General features: G+C 45.6%; 1 long non-coding RNA gene and 1 pseudogene across 1 annotated transcript; one reads left to right on the top strand and one right to left on the bottom strand.

Moving 5' to 3' along the window:
- Window positions 1-1,713: 1,713 nt before the first annotated feature.
- Window positions 1,714-6,918, top strand: LOC147986336 (uncharacterized). Its single transcript, XR_015617210.1, has 4 exons — window positions 1,714-2,222; window positions 2,320-2,672; window positions 3,465-3,553; window positions 6,519-6,918. It is a non-coding gene; the product is annotated as an uncharacterized LOC147986336 (long non-coding RNA).
- Window positions 6,919-21,102: 14,184 nt separating this feature from the next.
- Window positions 21,103-21,828, bottom strand: LOC147986335 (uncharacterized; annotated as a pseudogene).
- Between the last annotated feature and the right edge of the window lie 2,119 nt (window positions 21,829-23,947).

Below are 23,947 nucleotides of genomic sequence, written 5' to 3'. Positions count from 1 at the left end.
AATTCCATGAGAGTCCTAACTTTGCCCATTCATAAGAATCCGCTCGACCAATATTTGTTGAGCATCTCTCATTTATTTCCAACTTGTTACAGAAGTGTAAATTGACATTAGAGCTTAATTGAGCATTTCATATAAAATAGAGGTGCTCCATAAAGTAGTGTTAAGGGAGTTTTTCAAGTTGAGTCTGACTATTTATTCATGTATACACATAAATATATAAACATTCAGATAGAAAACTCAGTACAATCTATGAATATTGAGCGTATCAAGACAATTATATGAAGCATAAGTAGGAGGAATATGCATAAGAATGTGAATTGGAGTAGAATGTAAAAACCATAACAGCTCCACCAAATATGTTTTTGGTAACAAAGAACCATAGGATTGGCGATGCAAAAATACCAGCTGCATACTACTGGAATGGGTAGAATATTACCTTCAAAAAGAAACCATAACCATGCACCATAGTCACTTGAAGCAGACAACTACTACTCCCTCCATCCCAAAATATGTTTCGTGGTTTTAGTTCAATATAAGTCTACTAACCTACCAATTAGACATAGAATTGTCTAAACCTATCAGTCTCCTTTTTTTGAAGATTAAGTATGGATTGCAAACAAAGAAAATCAAAGAAAATGAAATTCAAGCAAGCAGTCATCAAGTCAACCCTTCGCTTTGACTAGCTACTGCTTTTCTTTGAAAGAATATGCATGACCATGGCATATGCAACTTTGCATTGTGAATCAGTTCTTCAGTTTGATGCTCAATTAGTACATACAGCTCAAGAAAAACCTTCTAAAGCTTGATGGACAAATCCAAATTCATGCAGTTGCATTTTGGAGGACCAAGGTTGTTAGTTCAAATACAAGATAAAGGGGCATGCCTTACAAATAAACTATATATAAAAGAGTAAGAGGAAGTGGAGACCATCGCGTAGAAAGCATTTAATCAATGTATCCAGAAAAGAAACCAGAGTAAAGTGTAGTCAATTATAGCCTATAGACGGGAAATCGCAAACCAGCAGCATGTGCGGTAGGAGGATGACCACACATAATTCTTTTGGCATGGGAATTTACAACACAAGTAACCATGGGCTAGATCTTTGTAGCAATAATGCAATATATATGTCCATATCAGAGACCTATTTGCTAATTCTCAATCAATGCACTTCTAAAATCTTCTAGCTCTCAACACCATACTCTCAGTGGTTGTGCTTTATTTCATGGAACATATACATTACTATATAAGCTCTTAGTGTGACGCCTCGAGACCGATGCTCCAGATGTCTTCCATAGATTCTGAGATTCGTCGTGTGATTTGTTTTGTTTGTTGCATTCATCATCGCATCATCCGCTTTGCATCAGCATGTTTTCATAGAACTCTTAGTCCGTTCGTAGTTGCTGCGTCTCTCTGTTGTTTTCGTTGTCCGTTCCAAGACCAACCACACACTTGCACACATTGGTCTTATCTCTCTCTGCACAGTGCACAGACCTCTCGCAACATAGTCTGAAAACTTACCCGGACCCGACTCGGGCAGTCATCATCATTGGATCCGGATCATCCCCAAACATCCCTAAATCATCATCGATTTCTCGTCGGACTCTCCTAAGCTATTTCTTCTCGACCGTTCGATTTTAATCGAAGGTTCCAAAATAGCCCTAACCAAAAATCCAATGCTATAAGTAGCAGCCTAACCCTAGCCCTGTTCCATCGATCCATCTAATCCTCCCGCCGCCGCCACCCATGTTCCTCGGGAGCTTGTCCCTTCGCCAACCAAATCTTCCCCTCGGGATCCCCTCCCGATCCAGCCCACCAACCAGCACACCCTTCGATCCACCTCGCTCCGACCAACCACCGCGCCTGCAGCCACATGCTGAGCATCCTCGCTCTCCTCGTCGACCCAAGGAGGCGAGCTCCTCCCGAGACCAGCTGCCGCCTCTGCCTTCGCTGCCCCGCGGCCGTCCTACCTCGCTACCACTGGACCTCGACCCTGTCGCCGATCCGGCTGTTGCCGGCGAGCAACAGCATCCACCAGGACCCCGCCCCGGTGCCCCTCTCCTTTCCCTTCTTATCCTTCCCCTTCAGCTCTCTCTTTCTCTCATGCCTGTCTCCCTCTCTGTGCTTCTTATTCACAGCACCGACGCTATGGGGACCTCGCCATGTCCAAGCTCCGTGCGCCCATTGCTGCGTCTCCAGCCCTCGACGGCGACCTGCCGGGCCAGGTCCTTGCCATGCCCCGCCTCCCTTCTTCTTTCTTTTTCTTCCTCCTGCCGCTACTCACTCCCGATCTCTCTCTCTCTCTTTGGTTCTCTATAACAGCAGCCGTCGCCGCCGGCCTGCTACCTCCGCCACCCGGATCCGTGCCTCACCTGCCGCCAGGCTTCGCGGCTGCTTCCCCTACCTACGCCGGCGCGCCGCCCTCGTCGTTGCGTCGTTCCTCCGCTTCCAGCATCGCCCGCGCGCCAAGTCCTGCTGCATCCGCTCCCCTGTTTTTCTGCTCGAACCGCTGCTGCATGCTTCACTTCGAACCCCCTGCCTCGAGCCACGCCAGCGCGTCGCCCGTGGGTTGACCAGGTCGACCGCACACGCAGTGCTGCAACCGGCCTGCTGCCGGCAAGACCCAGCGCCCCCCTTCCGGCCTCACCTCACCACCGACTGGGCCGAGCCCATGGGTGAGCAGCCGTCCAGCCCCTCTGCTCTGTTGGGCCAGTCAGATCCGGCCCGTAGTTATTTTTTTCTGCTGCTGCGAATTTGTCCAATTATCCAGAAAACTGCATGTTTACAGTTTGCCCCCTGTTGTCCATGCATATAATAGATCACCAACCATGCATGGGTTTAAAATGCTTTATATATGAAAAATGCTTAGAATTCTGTCTAGTTTCATAATATGCCACTTTTATCCATGTTAAAAATGTTTAAAATGATGTTTGCATTTAATTTTCTAAATGCCATGTTAAAATGTTTTATTTCATAACTAAATAACAGTAGCTCCAATTTATATGTTCTTTATATGTAAATGGGGTAGAAAAATGCCTAGTTTAACATGCTGCACTTACTTTGCATGTTTAACAACGATAAAATATGGTTTTAGGCATAACAGTATCAAATTCAAAATATGCATATGGGGATTTTCCAGAATTGTTGTTTGTTGTTTTCGGCCTCATTTAAACTTGCCTAAATAGATAGTTTATATATGTTTCACCTCTTGCCATGTTTAACAACATTTAATATTGTTGGGTACATAACCGAGAGCGAACTAAATAACTTGAATGTGGTGTTTCATCAATATGTAAGTCGTTGCATATTGAGCTCCACTTAATTTGTAGTGTTGTTTGTTGCACTTTGCCATGCCATGCCTATTTAAACCGTACATGCATCATACTTGATTGTGCATTATGCCATGTTGATGTGATGGTTGTTTACCATGTTGTTTGCACCTTTCCAATTGTGCTTCTCCTTGATAGTTCCGCTTACGTTGCGATTGTGAGGATTCGTTCGACTACGTTGGTTCGTCTACTTCATGGACTCGTTCTTCTTCCTAGCGGGATTTCAGGCAAGATGCCATTACCCTCGATATCAATTCTATCTTTGCTTGCTAGTTGTTCGCTCTATCGCTATGTCGCGCTACCTACCACTTGTTTATCATGCGTCCCATATTGCCATGTCAAGCTTCTAACCCACCTTCCTAGCAAACCGTTGTTTGGCTATGTTACCGCTTTTGCTCAACCCTTCTTATAGCGTTGCTAGTTGTAGGTGAAGATGAAGTTGGTTCCGTCTTGGAACATGATTATGTTGGGATATCACAATATCTCTTATTTTAATTAATGCATCTATATACTTGGTAAAGGGTGGAAGGCTCGGCCTTATGCTTGGTGTTTTGTTCCACTCTTGCCGCCCTAATTTCCATCATATCGGTGTTATGTTCCTTGATTTTGCATTCCTTATACGGTTGGGGTTATGGGACCCCCTTGACAGTTCGCTTTCAATAAAACTCCTCCAACAAGACCCAATCTTGGTTTTAACATTTGCCACCTAAGCCTCTTTCCCTTGGGTTCTGCAGACTCAAGGGTCATCTTTATTTACCCCCCTCCCCGGGCCAGTGGTCCTCTGAGTGTTGGTCCAAACTAGAGCACCGTGTGGGACGCTCCCTTGGCAACTTGGGTTACGTTGGTACTTGTACGCTTAGCTTATCCGGTGTGCCCTGAGAACGAGATATGTGCAGCTCCTATCGGGATTTGTCGGCACAGTCGGGTGGTCTTGCTGGTCTTGTTTTACCATTGTCGAAATGTCTTGTAACCGGGATTTCGAGACTGGTCGGGTCTTTCCGGGAGAAGGTGTTGGGTTTCGTAGTAATTTCAAAAAATTTCCTACGCTCACGCAAGATCATGTGATGCATAGCAACAAGGGGGAGAGTGCTGTCTACGTACCCAACGCAGACCGACTGCGGAAGCGATGACATGACGTAGAGGAAGTAGTCGTACGTCTTCACGATCCAACCGATCAAGCACCGAAACTACGGCACCTCCGAGTTCGAGCACACATTCAGCTCGATGACGATCCCCGGACTCCGATCCAGCAAAGTGTCGGGGAAGAGTTCCGTCAGCACGACGGCGTGGTGACGATCTTGATGAACTACAGCAGCAGGGCTTCGCCTAAACTCCGCTACAGTATTATCGAGGTATATAGTGGCAGGGGGCACCGCACACGGCTAAGGAATAGATCACGTGGATCAACTTGTGTCTCTAGAGGTGCCCCCTGCCTCCGTATATAAAGGAGGATAGGAGGGGAGGCTGGCCGGCCAAGGGAGGAGGCGCAGGAGAGTCCTCCTCCCTCTGGGAGTAGGATTCCCCCTCCAATCCTAGTCCAACTAGGATTCCTCGGAGGGGAAAAGAGGAGGAGGGGGCCGGCCACCTCTCCTAGTCCTAATAGGACTAGGGGAAGGGGGGGCGCGCAGCCCATCTAGGGCAGCCCCTTCTCTTTTCCACTAAGGCCCACTATGGCCCATATAGCTCCCGGGGGGTTCCGGTAACCCTCCCGGTATTCCGGTAAAATCCCGATTTCACCCGGAACACTTCCGATATCCAAATATAGGCTTCCAATATATCAATCTTTACGTCTCGACCATTTCGAGACTCCTCGTCATGTCCGTGATCACATCCGGGACTCCGAACAACCTTCGGTACATCAAAATGCATAAACTCATAATATAACTGTCATCGTAACCTTAAGCGTGCGGACCCTACGGGTTCGAGAACAATGTAGACATGACCGAGACATGTCTCCGGTCAATATACAATAGCGGGACCTGGATGCCCATATTGGCTCCTACATATTCTACGAAGATCTTTATCGGTCAGACCGCATAACAACATACGTTGTTCCCTTTGTCATCGGTATGTTACTTGCCCGAGATTCGATCGTCGGTAACCTAGTTCAATTTCGTTACCGGCAAGTCTCTTTACTCGTTCCGTAATACATCATCTCGCAACTAACTCATTAGTTGCAATGCTTGCAAGGCTTATGTGATGTGCATTACCGAGAGGGCCCAGAGATACCTCTCCGACAATCGGAGTGACAAATCCTAATCTCGAAATACGCCAACCCAACATCTACCTTTGGAGACACCTGTAATGCTCCTTTATAATCACCCAGTTATGTTGTGACGTTTGGTAGCACCCAAAGTGTTCCTCCGGTAAACGGGAGTTGCATAATCTCATAGTCATAGGAACATGTATAAGTCATGAAGAAAGCAATAGCAACATACTAAACGATCGGGTGCTAAGCTAATGGAATGGGTCATGTCAATCAGATCATTCAACTAATGATGTGACCTCGTTAATCAAATAACAACTCATTGTTCATGGTTAGGAAACACAACCATCTTTGATTAACGAGCTAGTCAAGTAGAGGCATACTAGTGACACTTTGTTTGTCTATGTATTCACACATGTATTATGTTTCCGGTTAATACAATTCTAGCATGAATAATAAACATTTATCATGATTATAAGGAAATAAATAATAACTTTATTATTGCCTCTAGGGCATATTTCCTTCAGAAGGAATATCCTTCGCTGATCGTGAGAGCTTGTGATGGGCTAAGTTGGGACACCCCTGCAGGGTATTATCTTTCGAAAGTCATGCCCGCGGTTATGTGGCAGATGGGAATTTGTTAATGTCCAGTTGTAGAGAACTTGACACTTGACTTAATTAAAATGCATCAACCGCATGTGTAGTTGTGATGGTCTCTTTCCGGCGGAGTCCGGGAAGTGAACACGGTTCTTGTGTTATGGTTGTGCGTAAGTAGTTTCAGGATCACTTCTTGATCACTTCTAGCTTCACGACCGTTGCGTTGCTTCTCTTCTCACTCTTATTTGCGTATGTTAGCCACCATATTTTCTTAGCGCTTGCTGCAGCTCCACCTCATTACCACATCCTACCCATAAGCTTAAATAGTCTTGATCTCGCGGGTTGTGAGATTGTTGACTCCCCGTGACTCACAGTTTACTACCAAACAGATGCAGGAGCCGATGAACCCAGTGCAGGTGGTGCAACCGAGCTCAAATGGCAGTTCGACGGGGACCTTGGTCGTTATTATGTTTATTTTCCGGATGATCAGTAGTGGTGCCCAGTTCGGGACGATCGGGATCTAGCAGTTGGGTTATCTTCTTTTTTATTTGGATTTGTCCGTAGTCGGACTATGTGTGTACTCTGATGATGTATGAATTAATGTATTGTGTGAAGTGGCGATTGTAAGCCAACTCTTTATCCCATTCTTGTTCATTACATGGGATTGTGTGAAGATGACCCTTCTAGCAACAAAACCACCATGCGGTTATGCCTCCAAGTCGTGCCTCAACACGTGGGAGATATAGCCGCATCGTGGGTGTTACAAGTTGGTAATCAGAGTCATCCCCGACTTAGGAGCCCCCTGCTTGATCGAATCACTGACGTTGTTGAGTCTAGAAAAATGTTTTGAGTCTTAGGATTATATATATCGGAGAGTAGGATTCTTTTTACTCCTCAGTCCCTTCGTCGCTCTGGTGAGGCCTCCTGACATAGATGTTTTGTCTTTCCTCTCCTCACATTTCACTAAAAAAAATTTAGGATCACGCGGGTATGTTGGGATCGTTGGCATATTCTTGTGACGAGAACATTGTTCTTGGTGCCTCCTCACATTTAGGGGTTGTGGCAGTGTCCCGGGGAGTTGAGCTCCGAGGTGTTGTCGTCACAATTTTATCGTTGCAGTTCTGGAATACCTGAGTTTTTGCCGACATCGAAAATCTCTTTTATGCAGTTGTTGGTGAGATTACCTCGACGCCACCGAGTACTGGGGCAGGAGTTTGGGAGTATTGCCATAACTCTTATAACGGATGCTTTTCGAAGGTTGAGGTACATGATTTCTGGAGTTTTCTTGGTTATGTGTTGACGGATGGATACAGCTGGATCTAGGGATTGTTAGTTTGGGTGAGATATATTGTGTCCCCGGTATCCCCAACACCAGATTGCATAACCAGAAAGTTTTGGGAGTTTATAGGTGGGAATTCAAGTATCTTGTAGGATATCTTTCCAACAGACACATGATACGATATGGGATCTATCATATGCTTGTTTCCGGCTTATCCTGCAAGCCAAATCCTTTGTTTTTGTTGTTTTGTGGTATTCGACTTGCTTCAATGCCAAGTGTTGATTCCATACCTTCCCTAAATGGTGTTCTCATATTTCTATGTGAATACTAATCCTTCTTGATCATCGAGGTTGCCATGTTAATTCTCTTCCAACCGATGTGCTTCTCTTCAAGTGGATCCGATCATTCCAACATTCGCAAGATCAATTCTAAGTTTTTTTCTCAACGGCGTTCGTTTCATCCGTCCCAAGTTTCCTTTGTTTTCCCGCCCTCCCACCCATTTCTTCAAGGATGCAGATTTCTTAATCGGGTATCCATTTTATTGATGGGAAGTCTCTTCATTTTTCCATTCAATGTTCTTATCCGGTGATTCTCAGGAAGATACTAAGAGAGCTTCAAGTTCGTCAGCCTTCACTCGTTTTCCTCTCCGGTGGATACAATTCAAGCCTTCAGTGTTGATCACATTCCTCTCCTCATTTCAAATGTTTTATCATGTCGGTGCACCTCTTAATCATCCACCTCTTGCTATTCATGTTTATCTGGAGTGCTGAAGATATCCCAGAAGATTCAAGTTTCTATTCGTAACCCTTTCAAGCTATTTCGAGGTCTTACCTTATTCAAGCCATTTAATTCAACCGGCGCAATCTATCTTTTAAATCGTTCAATGGTGTTTCTTTTGAGTGGGCCCTAACCCACAGGTCTTTTCATAGGATCTTACCTGACTCTTTTAATTTTTTGGAGCTATTCTCAAATTCTTTTCAAAGTTTGACGTAAAAATGAATTATCATCAGTCAAATGTCTTTCTCCAAGATCTTTCAAATTCTTTTCATCATTGGTTCAATCTTTCTAATTATCATCCCGGAGTATCTCAACAATTCGTGGTGGTGTTTCTCGTCATCATTCTCAGATTTTGAAGACCGAGCAAGAGATTTCTTCTAAAAATCTTGCTCCATTCTCGTGAAGATTCATGGTTCTAGCTTCATGCCATCCTCTCATAATTGTTGCGATTGTGAGAATTCTTTTCATTCTATGGAGCCCATCATCTCAGAATTATTCATTCCAGCTTTCAGCTCTTGTTCCCCAAATCTTACCGGTGCGTCGTTCAAGTATCTTCATTCATTTTCTACTTGTCATCTTACCGGTGCATCATTCCTACTTGTCATCTCTTCATTCTCTTGTATCTAAATCCCCTCAAGTATCTTCATTCATTTTCCAATTATTCCCGGTGAATTGTGCCTTTGCTACTTTCATTTTCAATTCTTACGGTGGTTCATTCGAGATTCCTCTTCCTATGTTCTCATATTAATTTATTCGTTGTTTCAATCTTACCGGTGGTTCCATCAAGACCTTCTCAAGTTTACGCTATATCTCTCTTAATCCTTTCTACGAGAATAAGTAGTATGCCCAAACTGTTGCTTGTCATCAATTTAAATTGGTGAAGGATATGCATAACGTAATTCTTATTATTGTTTCATCCAAGTGATCTAATTTCTTCTTTCCAGAGTTGTTCATCATGTCACATTCTCGGTTCGAGATCCCACTAGTAGAAAACAGGGCTTTGGTCCAGGGCAGTTTTCACATTAGTCCCGGTTCAGTCAAGAACCGGGACTAATGTGAGCATTTATCCCGGTTCGTGCGGCTAAGGCATTAGTCCCGATTCATCTGGGCCCTTTAGTCCCGGTTCGTGCCACGAACCGGGACTAAAGGGTGCGATGCCCATTAGTCCCGGTTGGTGGCACCAACCGGGACTAAAGGTTAGACCTTTAGTACCGGTTGGTGCCACTAACCGGTACTAATGGGTTTTGAGGCATTAGTACCGGTTCATGGCACGAACCGGTACTAAAGGTCCCATTTTCAAACTCTCCCCCCCTGTGGACCACCTTTTCAGTTTTAGAAAAAACAAAAGAAAATGATGGAAATGTCAACAAAATAAAATAAAATAAGTTTCCCATGTGATATGTGGTCTACTTGTTGGGAAAATTTACAAATATGAATTTCAACTTTATTTGCAAAATCTCTCTAAAATTTGTAAAATGGGCATAACTTTTGCATACGAACTCGAATTAAAAAGTTTTTTATACGAAAAATCATCTACTCGAAAAGTTACATCCGAATTTAACTGGGGGAACCCCGTTAAACATTTTCAAAATCCTCAAAAACCTAACAGAAAAAAGTTATGGGGCTTTTAAGATCTAGAGTGGAAAAATCAAAAAAATTACTAGTCAAATCTGGTCAAACAATGGTAAAACTAATTATTCTAGAATATTAGTGTTACTAAATAATTATTTCAGTTATTTTGAATTTTGGTCAAATCTGGTCAAACTGTGGTCAAACAATGGTCAAACTAATTATTCGAGAAATATTAGTGTTACTAAATAATTATTGTTTTTTAAAACAATAGTTTCAAACTCAAACAGTGAAATGTGTCACTTCATGCTCAAGCAAAATTCATGAAGGTTAATAGGATTGACATCTTACTATTGTCAGGAAAACAACAAGTGCAGACTTGGAAACGAGAGAGAATAGAACCCGGAAGTTAAGCGTGCTCAGGCTGGGGGAGTGGGAGGATGGGTGACCGTTCGGGAAGTTAGATGATTTGGAATGATGAGGGGTGATTAGAGGATAAATTGAGCAGTGATGAGGGGTGGTGATTACACACTAGAGGTTAAAATAATTCAGAAATTTGAAAATAAAAAAATTTAAAAAAAATTCAAATTTTTTTTTCAAAAAAAATCATAAAATTTCCTTTAGTCCCGGTTGGTGTTACCAACCAGGACTAAAGGTGGAGCTCCACGTGGCCGCGCCCTTTAGTCCCGGTTTGTGTAAGAACCGGGACTAAAGGAGAGAGGCATTAGTACCGACCCTTTAGTCCTGGTTCGAAAACCGGGACTAAAGGGCCTTACCAACCGGGACAAAACCCCCTTTTTCTACTAGTGTCCTTCATCTTTTCTTTCTGGAGTTCCAAGTTTTCTGCATTATCTCGTCGCGAAGCTCCATCTAAATCATCGCAAGGCTCCACTTTGTGTTTTCAACTTCTCTTTCTTTTCATCATCTTTTATTACAGGAGTTCTTCATGGAAGCTCTACATGGTGGTTCATCAAGGATTCCTTTCATTCTTCAATTGTTCTTCAAGATTTCTCTCGGAGTTAAGATACGCCAAGCTATACTCTAAAATAAACAGGGTGCTCAACACATGCTTTGTTTTGAGGAGTTCAAGCATTGTTCATCGTGCATTCCAGAGTGGAATTGTTTCTACATTATCTTTTGAGGTGGTCTTATGTCATTCTTGACAATTTCCCTTCGTGTTTCATGATTCGCAAGTTGTCACGGATGAGATATGTAAACCCACCATTTTCTCTTCGTTTAGGAGATCCGTTGCAACCCATCAATCTCTTCATTGGAGTTATCTTGGGTTATATTTCACCAAAAGCTTTCCCTAAGGATTGTTGCTATTTATGGTGCTTATAAATAACCCAAGTTCTTCATTTATCCTCCCGGTGAAATAAGTTTTTTTGTCTCCTAGTTGATATCAATCCAACCAATTGTTTCCGTTAATGGCCGGTTGTCACCTCATAATTTTGAGATGTTCTCATAAGCCCACAACAAGTTTATTCTTTTCGTTGTTGGTTTTCCAGCAACTTTGTTCTAACCTTCTTGGAAGGATGCTCTTTCAATTTTAATTGGCAGAGTGGTCATTCTTCTTCTCTGTTCTTTTCTTTCCAACCATCTAGTTTTCCATTCATTTGTTCCGGAGGCATTGTGATGTTGCTCTCCTCACCCAGCATCTTGTCTTATAAAGATCATGTTCTTTCCCTTACTTATCCGTTTAGCCTGAGTGTTGTGTTTTCATTCGAGTTCTCTCATCTTATCAAGTTCTCCTCCACTTTTCAATCGGAGTGCTGTCCGAATTTTTTCTTCCTTATTCCTTCTTTATCTCGTTTCAACTAGAGTGGTTTAAATTCCTTCTTGTCCATTGTGCTCGTCATTCATAGCTTTGCAACCTCCAAGGTTCACATGGTGTTCCTTATTTCTATTTTCTACCGGAGTGCTCTCAACTTCGTTCAACTATGTGGTGTTCTTTTTTCTTTTCAAGTTTTCAACCTATCAAGGTTCATGGTTTCACTCGTTTGTCGAAGAAGCAACTTTATTTACCTCTTCATCTTCCGTTTCTCTCCGGTGTCATTCCTAGAACTTGGGAAGAGATCCTCTTGTAGTGGTGGAGTGTTGTGACGCCCTGAGACCGACGCTCCAGATGCCTTCCATGGATTCCGAGATTAGACGTGTGATTTGTTTTGTTTGTTGCATTCATCATCGCATCATCTGCTTTGCATCAGCATGTTTTCATAAAATTCTTAGTCCGTTCGTAGTTGCCGTGTCTCTCCGTTGTTTTCATTGTCCGTTCCAAGACCAACCACACACTTGCACACAATGGTCTTATCTCTCTCTCTCTCTACATAGTACACAGACCCCTCGCAACCTAGTCTGAAAACTTACCCGGACCCGACTTGGGCAGTCATCACCGTTGGATCCGGATCATCCCCAAACATCCCTAAATCATCATCGATTTCTCGTTTGAATCTCCTAAGCTATTTATTCTCGACCGTTCGATTTTAATTGAAGGTTCCAAAATAGCCCTAACCAAAAATCCAATGCTATGAGTAGCAGCCTAACCCTAGCCCTGTTCCATCGATCCATCTAATCCTCCCGCCGCCGCCACCCATGTTCCTCGGGAGCTTGCCCTTTGCCAACCAAATCTTCCCCTCTGGATCCCCTCCCAATCCAGCCCACCAACCAGCACACCCTTCGATCCACCTCGCTCCGACCAACCATCGTGCCTGCAGCCGCACGCCTAAGCCTCCTCGCTCTCCGCCTCGACCCAAGGAGGCGAGCTCCTCCCGAGACCAGCCGCCGCCTCGCCGCCTCTACCTTCGCTGCCCCACAGCCGTCCTACCTCGCCGCCGCTGTACCTCGACCCTGTCGCCGATCTGGCTATTGCCGGCGAGCAACAGCAGCCACCAGGACCCCCCGATGCCCCTCTCCTTTCCCTTCTTCTCCTTCCCCTTCAGCTCTCTCTTTCTCTCATGCCCGTCTCCCTCTCGGTGCCTCTTATTCACAGCACCCATGCTATGGGGACCTCGCCACGTCCAAGCTCCGTGCGCCCATCGCTGCGTCTCTAGCCCTCGACGGTGACCTGCCGGACCAGGTCCTTGCCATGCCCCGCCTCCCTTCTTCTTTCTTTTTCTTCCTCCTGCTGCTACTCACTCCCGATCTCTCTCTCTCTCTCTTTGGTTCTCTGTAATAGCAGCTGTCGCCGCCGGCCTGCTACCTCCTTCGCCCGGATCCGTGCCTCCCTTGCCGCCAGGCTTCGTGGCTACTTCCGCTACCTCACGCTGGCGCACCGTCCTCGTCGTTGCGTCGTTCCTCCGCTTCCAGCGTCGCCCGCGCGCCAAGTCCTGCTGCGTTTGCTCCCCTGTTTCTCTACTCGAATCACTGTTGCCTGCTTCGCTTCGAACCCCCCTGCCTCGAGCCATGCCAGCGCGTCGCCCGCACATTGACCAGGTCGACCGCACACGCAGTGCTGCAACCGGCCTGCTACCAGCAAGACCCAACGCCCCCCTTCCGGCCTCACCTCACCACCGACTGGGCCGAGCCCATGGGTGAGCAGCCCTCCAGCCCCTCTGCTCTGTTGGGCCAGTCAGATCCGGCCCGTAGTTATTTTTTCTGCTGCTACGAATTTGTCCAATTATCCAGAAAACTGCATGTTTATAGTTTGCCCCCTGTTGTTCATGCATATAATAGATCACCAACCATGCATGGGTTTAAAATGCTTTATATATGAAAAAGGCTTAGAATTCTGTCTAGTTTCATAATATGCCACTTTTATCCATGTTAGAAATGTTTAAAATGATGTTTGCATTTAATTTGCTAAATGCCATGTTAAAATGTTTTATTTCATAACTAAATAACCATAGCTCCAATTTATATGTTCTTTATATGTAAATGGGGTAGAAAAATGCCTAGTTTAACATGCTGCACTTACTTTGCATGTTTAACAACGATAAAATATGGTTTTAGGCAGAACAGTACCAAATTCAAAATATGCATATGTGGATTTTCCGGAATTGTTGTTTGTTGTTTTCGACCTCATTTAAACTTGCCTAAATAGATAGTTTATATATGTTTCACCTCTTGCCATGTTTAACAGCATTTAATATTGTTGGGTACATAAGCGAGAGCGAACTAAATAACTTGAATGTGGTGTTTCGTCAATATGCAACTCATTGCATATTGAGCTCCACTTAATTTGTAGTGTTGTTTGTTGCACTTTGCCATGCCATGCCTATTTAAACCGGACATGCATCATACTTGATTGTGCATCATGCCATGTTGATGTGATGGTTGTTTACCATGTTGTTTGCTCCTTTCCGGTTGTGCTTCTCCTTGATAGTTCCGGTTACGCTGCGATTGTGAGGATTCGTTCGACTACGTTGGTTTGTCTACTTTATGGACTCATTCTTCTTCCTAGCGGGATTTTAGGCAAGATGACCATTACCCTCGATATCACTTCTATCTTTGCTTGGTAGTTGTTCGCTCTATCGCTATGTCGCACTACCACCACTTGTTTATCATGCCTTCCATATTGCCATGTCAAGCCTCTAACCCACCTTCCTAGCAAACCGTTGTTTGGCTATCTTACCGCTTTTGCTCAGCCCTTCTTATAGCGTTGCTAGTTAGAGGTGAAAATGAAGTTGGTTCCGTGTTGGAACATGATTATGTTGGGATATCACAATATCTCTTATTTTAATTAATACATCTATATACTTGGTAAAGGGTGGAAGGCTCGGCCTTATGCTTGGTGTTTTGTTCCACTCTTGCCGCCCTAATATCCGTCATACCTGTGTTATGTTCCTTGATTTTGCGTTCCTTACACGGTTGAGGTTATGGGACCCCCTTGATAGTTTGCTTTGAATAAAACTCCTCCAACAAGACCCAATCTTGGTTTTAACATTTTCCACCTAAGCCTTTTTCCCTTGGGTTCTGCAGACTCAAGGGTCATCTTTATTTACCCCCCCCCCCCGGGCCAGTGCTCCTCTGAGTGTTGGTCCAAACTAGAGCACCGTGCGGGACCGTTCCTTGGCAACTTGGGTTACGTTGGTACTTGTACGCTTAGCTTATCTGGTGTGCCCTGAGAACGAGATATGTGCAGCTCCTATCAGGATTTGTCGGTATAGTTGGGTGGTCTTGCTGGTCTTGTTTTACCATTGTCGAAATGTCTTGTAACCGGGATTCCGAGACTGGTCGGGTCTTTCCGGGAGAAGGAATATCCTTCGCTGGTCGTGAGAGCTTGTGATGGGCTAAGTTGGAGCACCCCTGCAGGGTATTATATTTTGAAAGTCGTGCCCGCGGTTATGTGGCAGATGGGAATTTGTTAATGTCCGGTTGTAGAGAACTTGACACTTGACTTAATTAAAATGCATCAACCGCATGTGTAGCCGTGATGGTCTCTTTTCGGCGGAGTCCGGAAAGTGAACACGGTTCTTGTGTTATGGTTGTGCGTAAGTAGTTTCAGGATCACTTCTTGATCACTTCTAGCTTCACGGTCGTTGCGTTGCTTCTCTTCTCGCTCTTATTTGCGTATATTAGCCACCATATTTGCTTAGCGCTTGCTGCAGCTCCACCTCATTGCCACATCCTACCCATAAGCTTAAATAGTCTTGATCTCGCGGGTTGTGAGATTGCTGAGTCCCCGTGACTCACAGTTTACTACCAAATAGTTGCAAGAGCCAATGAACCCAGTGCAGGTGGCACAACCGAGCTCAAATGGCAGTTCGACGAGGACCTTGGTCGTTATTATGTTTCTTTTCTGGATGATCAATAGTGGTGCCCAGTTTGGGACGATCGGGATCTAGCAGTTGGGTTATCTTCTTTTTTTATTTGGATTTGTCCGTAGTCGGACTATGTGTGTACTCTGATGATGTATGAATGAATGTATTGTGTGAAGTGGCGATTGTAAGCCAACTCTTTATCCCATTCTTGTTCATTACATGGATTGTGTGAAGATGACCCTTCTTGCGACAAAGCCACCATGCGGTTATGCCTCCAAGTCGTGCCTCAACACGTGGGAGATATAGCCGCATCGTGGGTGTTACACTTAGCAACATACACAGTTAGAGGCATGCAACAATGGTGCATACATGATAAAGTAAAAGCCTAGGAAAAAAACTGTGAGGCTCACCTTGCTGATGTAGACTGATGTTACTTGGGGAGGCAGTAATTGCAAGCTTGGAGGAGGATGCTGGGGATATAATCCTTGCCACAAGCCTATGGAAGAGGCGGTGAAGTGGTCGGGATCTCCTCTTCCTCATTCATGATAAATGGTCTGACCAAGTGCAATATGGCGAATGAATAATATCATGCAAGCATTTGCATAACAATCAAATAACCTAGAATTACAAGTTAAAATAACATGTTGTTCCAGTGAAAAAAAGAATCTTCATCTAATAAAAAGAATCTACTTCCTACAGATAGTAGGTATGAACCATTGAATGCATGGACCAATGAACTATTTTTAGGTACACATCAACCTAAAGATGGCATCCAGCAGGGCAACCTAAAGAAGTAACTAAGCTCACAATTTAACACTACAACTAAGCTAGTATGATTAAGAAATGAAACTGTCCATGGAGACACTACTGCCAACCTCAAGCACTAACCCGCAGCAACATCAACACCTCTGAAATGGAGGCTCCTCGAGTTCTTGCCAATATCATCTGAAATAAAATTAACTAAGCTCACGATTTAATAAGCCACAATCAATACATGAGAAGCAGTTTATAAATTAGAACACGCAATAAAAGCATATTAAACAAAGAAACTGATAAAAAATATCACCTGCAATGGGAATGTCAACCAAAAGGGGAACCGGCCAATCTCCAGCAACTGGAACGGCAGATCCTAGAAATCCAATGGACAAGAGCACTAGCAAAGGGCAACCAGCAAAGACAAAACTAATGAACAACCACCAGCCCTAACCACATCCTAAATAACACAAAGAATAAACCGAGATGAGCTAAAGGAGTCAGTTTAGATAAGGCCAAAACAGTAACACGAGACCTACATGAGCAGCAGAACATCACAAATCTAGTAGAAACGGAAGAGTAACCGAAGAATCAAGAAAGAACATCTCCCATGGTACCACACGGCAGGAAACAGTGTGATTTGGTGTCGGATCGCAAGATGGGGCGAGGCCTCCAGCCGTTTCACTAAATCTTCGGGATTAAACAGGGGGCTCGACAGCCGGCACCGCCCCCCTCAACATCGTCAAGCAGGAGGCTCCATGGCCGGTGGCTGGCGGCGAATCGGCCTCCTTGTCTGTTTCTAGGGTTATGGGAGGGGAAGAACATGGAGGGAGTAGGACGAGCGGCGGTGTCGGCGTAGAGGAGCTCGATGCGAAGGGCTTGGTCGTCTGGGCGAAGGAGAAAGCGGGGGCCTGGGATGTAGCCCCGCCTTGTGCAGTGCGGCGGCGACCCGCACTTGTGTCGAACATGGAGGAGATGGGGACCAAGACCAATGCGAGCTCGCGCCAGTAGGTGGCGGCGGCGGTGTGGGTGGGAGGAGAGGAGGCGCGCGGGAGGGGAGAGGAGGAGGCGGCGAGGTGGGAGGAGCTGGGCGCGAGGGGAGGCTGGGAAGAGGGTTTGGAAGGGGAAGAGGCGGCGGCGGCTCTCCCTCGCGTATACAGGACGAGGGGAGGAAGCCGATTGGGGAGAAACCCTATGGTGCTGCACTTTTATACAGCATAGTGAAATTACGAAAATGCCCTCGGCATGGCACGGGAATTACACGCGATGGCACGAGATCTTTTACAGCCGGAGATAACTATTCATTGTAGCAGTGTCGCCGGCCCGATCCGACGGCCCACCTCCTTTCACCTCTCGATTAGATGCCCAAAATCGCATCAAAAAATTGATCCGACGGCCGAGGGTGGCTGAGCTATGAGGAGGCCCATGTTCTCCCTAGATACTTATATGGTGATGCACGTGCATGTGCACGACATGGCAGGCGAAAGTACTGGGGCTCCTGGTGAGCGGTTAATTTCAGTTTGCAACGGCGCACAGGGCGTCAGGGGCGGTCTAATGCAGCGTCATGCATGCAGCCTCAATGTGTGGGCACATGTAAGGCGGTGCTGGCCGGAAGAAGCCATGATTGCACGAAAAGTAAGCACGTTGGCCTTCTCGGAGCTAGTACAAGCAGACTCAAGATAGGACACGAATCCATGAGTAAATAGGATTAGGACGAAAACACGAGCCGATTGAGCAGCAGGAGTTAGGGAAATTAATAAGTAGTACTAGGTGACATCAGCCTGTCCTTAGCAACCAACGGTTCTTACGTGTGTGCATGCATGGATGTTCAAGTTCAAAGACAGGGGAACGTGTCGCATGCCCTAGTAGTAAAATGCTAATCAACGAGCGAGAGCTCTCATCGTTTTCCCTGTCGTATGGCGGATGTCAAATGAGGCGGTCAACCAAGACAGAGGCCAACAGGTGAACAGCGTAGCCATAGCAAGAGGAAGAGGGGACGATATACGTAGGAACAGGGGCCTATAAGGTACTACTAGTACCGGCGTATTGGGTTCGTGGGCGATGGGTGTTCCCCGGCTCCTCCGGGCTACCTCCTCCACTATCCACTAATCGATCCCTGAACGACAATGTTATTTCTCTCTATTAGTAACTGATTGATTCTAAACCATTATTTTACTAACTACACATATTTCTTTATCCATTAGAGCATCTACAGCCGAACTTAGCAAACCGGCCCCTCAAACACACACGGACGCGCTTGGACGCGTCCGTAGGCACTGAACGGGCACTCTTCATATTTGCCATTCCACATCCGCGTATCTCATATCCGGCGTCTTATATTCATACTACCCGTGCACACGGTGATCTATCCTACATGATTAGACTGACGGAAAACAAAATAAGCTGCAAAGGAATATAAGATCAGCTGCAAACGGATAAACATACTTCACCACGTCTATAAGATCATAGTTCGTTCACAGACAAGTTCACAAACTTCTATAACTTAAACTATATAAACATTGAGGAGGAGGGGGGCCGAATCACCACTTCCTCGTCGGGCCTTTGCCCTTCCGGTCGCCGGCGCAGCTGTAGGCGTCCGCGGCTGGTGGAGGGTCTTGATCGTCGGACGACGAGGTGCAGCTGTCACCGCCGTCGGAGTCGGAGTCGGAGAGGACGATGAGCCCCTTCATTCGATGGACCGCCCTGTTCTGCTCCCACTTCAGCCTTGCCACCCAAGCCTTCTCCACCGCTGCCTCCTTCACCTCGCGCTCTGACTTCTCAATGGCTAGCCAGAGCGCCTTGGCGTTCTTCTGTCGGAGGCGGCGAGCGTCCGTCTCCACCGTCTTGAGGGAGCGGCGGTACACCCAGGCGAGGAGACGCGCGTCCTAGTCGGCATCCGGCTTCGTCCCCCCATGGCGGCGCGCGGACTGCTCTGTCGCCTCCCTCTCTCATGCACGCTGCCTCTCGCGGCGCGCCCCCGACTCCAGAGTGCGCGTGCGCGCCGGAGGCGCGGGCACAAGCACCCAGCGTTGGCCGCGTGTAGGAGCGGCTGACGAGGGAAGGAGACGACGCGGGGCCGGCGTGTACTGTGCTGACCGGGTGTCGATACGCGCGGGCCGGGAAGGTCCAGCTCCAGCGTCCGCGCTGCGCCGACGAGGGAGGTGCGGCAACGCTCCAGATCAGGAGCTGTTGCCGGTCTCCACCTTGGACCGCTCCAGCGCAATGCGGAGGGCCATCTCCTCCTCGTAGTCGAGCTCCGAGCCAGAGTCGCTGCCGGAGCTGCTCATGGTGGTGGATGGGATCGGAACGGAGAGGAAGAGGAATGGACGGACGGAGTGAGAGAGTGAGCTAAGGTTTGAGCTTGCCGCCTGGATTGGGATTTTTTGTGGTGTCCGCGATGAGCTGGACTTGTCAGGCGGACGTGCCCGATATACCCAGGTCGCTCCATATCTATCCTATATTTGGGTTAGATATAAGAGATGCCAATTAGTCCAGACATTTAAGATCCGTTTAAGAGGTCCGATTAGAACGAATTTTTGGGATCGATCACTGACCGAACAGCATGTCGGGATGTTTGAAACGGGGACCCGGCTGTAGATGCTCTCATTGCCGGTCGTTTGACGCTTTGAGCACTACCCCAAATTCCACAATCTATCCTTGGCAGAGAATTAAATATGCGTATCCACTGTAGATTGTTTTTTGAGATAGGGAACCACTCATGCCAAGCGGTAACCAAAGATGCCTATCCAATGGCCTGACACATGCGCGCGCCTGCTCTCTCCTGAGACTTCATTGAGGAAGGTCGCCAGGTAGGCGTGCATCGCGTCAAAAGGAAAAGTGAACCGGTGATCTGACTTTCATACTACCACAAATCCTCAACATGAAGATACTCGTTCCCACCGGTGACATAGCGTGTCTCTCTTCTCTTCCATATGCTCCCCCTGTTTTTATTTACTTCATATATTAGTTTTGTCTCTTAAGTAAAACTTTGTCAGCTTTAATTGAATTTATAGAAAATATATTAACATGTACAATACCAAAACGATTTCATGAGATTCATCATTGAATATGTTTTCACGTCATATACAATTGTTATTGTCAATGTTTATATGTTTCCCGTAGATTTTGTCAAAATTTATAAAGTTTGACTTGTGTCAAAGCTAATATACTTACTACCTCCGTTTCTTTTTTACTTTGTATATAAAATTTGATCAAAGTCAAAGTAATCAAAGTTTGACCAAAATTTATCAAAGAATATCAGAATCTACAATACTAAAGTTATATGGCATGAAAGTTAATTTGATGATGCATCTAATAATATTGATATCATACTGTGAATGTTGATGTTTTTTCCTACAAAATTAATCAAACTTTATAAAGTTTGATTTTGATCAAAGCTTATATGCAGACTAAATAGAAACGGAGGGAGTAATAAATAAAAACAAAGGAGATATCCTTTAGCTAGTACATTTATGTCGTCTCATGGTAGTATCGACGATTTAGAGCATCTCCAATAGATGATGTATATTTTGGTGCTCTAAACCGGTGATGTAAAATTTTGGAGCACCAAAAAGTGCTTTTTACATCTTTGAAAAAGGCTTAACTCCAACAGATGGTCCAAAACAAAGATGTAAAAGAGCAACTCCAACAGACGGTTCAAAACGAAGATGTAAAACCGGCTGCCGGCCACACGGCTGTTGTTCAGACGTTGTACAATCGCGGTTTTGCATTGAAATATCACTTAAAATTTCAAATTAAAGTGCATCATCATCATAGTTTCAAATCCCTAACAAAAGTGCATCATCATCATCATCATCATAGTTTCAAATCCCTCTACCAAAAGTGCATCGTCCCAATCAAAGTTTTTTGCCCTACAAATTAAAATGCACATGAATATCATTCATGCGGGTCATCAACACCACCGGCGTTGTGAACCGTGGTACGATCATCATCATCACTGGCTTCTTTGTCGACGTTGTGAAGCGATGAAGTCTCGTTGCCGGGGGCACCACCGGAAGCACCTTCATTACCTCCCATGTCGGTCATGTTGCTGACGAAGCCACCTCCAACGCTACTCATGTTGCCGCCATAGCCACCTCCTAAGCCACCCATCATGTTGCCGCCAAAGCCACCTCCCATGTCGGGCATGTTGCCTCCGAAGCCACCTCCCATGCCACCAAAGCCACCTTCCATGTTGGCACCGAAGCCACCTCCCATGTTTCCGCCAAATGCACCATTCATGGCACCTCTCATCATGTTTATGTAGCCACCCATGGCACCTCCCATGGCACCTCCCATGCCTCCTCACATGGCACCTCCCATGCCTCCTCCCATCATCATTTGCCTCATGAGAATTTGCTTCTTCATGAGCATTTCATCATGACAAAGTTCAACATAGGCCTTTGCCTTGGGGTCAAGATTAGATGTGTCCATAAACAGAAACATGAGTGCCTTCTCCTCGACCATCTTCATCTCCTCGATCGCGGCCTTTTTCTCCTCTAGGTCCACCTTCCTGTCCTCGACCGCCGCCAGCCTCTCCTCGGCCGCCGCCCTCTTCTCCTCGGCCGCCGCCCTCCGCCGCTTGGCCTCACTCCTCCACTCTATTTCCTTGAGATTCAACATTCTTTTTTCTTTGGCACACTCTTTCCTCGCCGTGACAATGGCATCAAATCCTTCCTTGAGATCATTGTCTCCGGCCTTGGCTCCCTTCACTTTCTTGTTTCCATCGGGCCTATAAGATTTTGTCGCGGAGTGAGGAGTGGGGTGCCTTCTCTCCTCACTGGCGACATCTTCTTCATCCTCAATCATCACACTCTTCTTCTTCAAAGAATCAAAAGTATCTCTAGTTTTACACTTATCCTCGTCCTTGAGCTCTTTGTAGCAATGATGAAAAGTGAAAACTTTTCCTTTCTTCTTCTTCTTCTTCTTCTTCTCGCCTTTCATGTTCCTCTCTCGAAAAAAATCCTCGCGCAATTATTTTCTACAATAAAACAACCAACACATCATCATCAAATGTGGAACACCGCAACCACTAGGGTTCATGCGAGCAAAATTTGACAAGCAACCGGCCCACTTTTGGCATTCGGCGTTGATGGTGGACCAACGTTGGCGAAGAGAGTCACTCAAATGGAAGTGACCACTTATGTTGCGCTCATTGAAGTAATCCTTGATGCGTATGTTACCAACAGGTGTTTACCGTTTGGTTGCTTTCAATGGATGCATCTTGAGAGACTTTCTTCCATGCGATGCATATCAACACATCCTCCGCATTGGTATAATTCCCACTTCTTCCCTTCGCAACAAAGCCCTCATCGTCCATGTCAGGATTGTCATCACCATATCGGGTTTCATATTCTTGTGACACATACTCGTGCGACACATAATCATCATCTGCCACATTTGTCGCGTGCATGAAAGCTTCATCATCAAGACAACAATTGGATGTACAAACATTCAACATCACATTCAATTTGAAACAACAAACAAGAGCACAAAAGATTTTTTTACCTTTGCGACATATCATTGAACATGTTGGAGGCGGTGGCCATCGGCGTGGCCACATCTTCCACAATGGCCGGCGGTGGCGGCGGCGGAGGTCGAGGAACGGCTCCACGGCCGGCGGTGGCGGCGGTGGAGATGTGTCCATAAACATAAACTTGAATTTGCTTTGGTTATAAAATTAGTCCTAATATGATAGGCATCCAAGATTAGTATAATAAAAACTTTCACATAAAGTGCATTGAATACTAAGAGAAGTTTGATACTTGATGATTGTTTTGAGATATGGAGGTAGTGATATTAAAGTTGTGCTAGTTGAGCAATTGTGAATTTCAGAAATACTTGTGTTGAAGTTTGCTAGTCCCGTAGCATGCACGTATGGTAATGGTTATGTAACAAATTTGAAACATGAGGTGTTCTTTGATTGTCATCCTTATAAGTGGTGGTCGGGGACGAGCGTTGGTCTTTTCCTACCAATCTATCCCCCTAGGAGCATGCACATAATGCTTGTTTTTTGATGACTTGTAGATTTTTGCAATAAGTATGTGAGTTCTTTATGACTAATGTTGAGTCCATGGATTATACGCACTCTCACCCTTCCATCATTGCTAGCCTCTTCGGTACCGTGCATTGCCCTTTCTCACCTTGAGAGTTGGTGCAAACTTCGCCGGTGCATCCAAACCCCATGATACAATACGCTCTATCACACATAAACCTCCTTATATCTTCCTCAAAACAGCCGCCATACCTACCTATTATGGCATTTCCATAGCCGTTCGAAGATATATTGCCATGCAACTTTCCACTGTTCCGTTTATCATGACATGCTTCATCATTGTCATATTGCCTTGCATGATCATGTAGTTGACATCGTATTTGTGGCAAAGCCACTACTAGGAAAAGGGCTAGTAATGGCGCACCAGTTTTGCCCACTAATGGCGCACTGCTGGTGCGCCATTAGTATCACGCCACTAGTATTTCTTACTAATGGCGCACCACCGGTGTGCCATTAGTAAGAAATACTAGTATACTAATGGCGCACCGAGCAGTGCGCCATTAGTATAGAACACCATGCGTCATTAGTATGCCTCCCAGGGGGCCATATTTAACCATGTGCTTTGGCATACTAATGGTGCACTGTTGGATGATGCGCCATTAGTGTGATTATAACAGTGCGCCATTAGTGTCTTGTGTGGTGCGCCACTAGTATGAATATTAGGGATTTTTTTCATTTCTGATATTT

This window comes from Triticum urartu, chromosome 2A, assembly GCF_056163025.1.
Source record: "Triticum urartu cultivar PI428250 chromosome 2A, HENAU_Tu73, whole genome shotgun sequence".
Classification (NCBI taxonomy): domain Eukaryota; kingdom Viridiplantae; phylum Streptophyta; class Magnoliopsida; order Poales; family Poaceae; genus Triticum; species Triticum urartu.
This window is presented reverse-complemented; position numbering and strand designations above follow the sequence as displayed.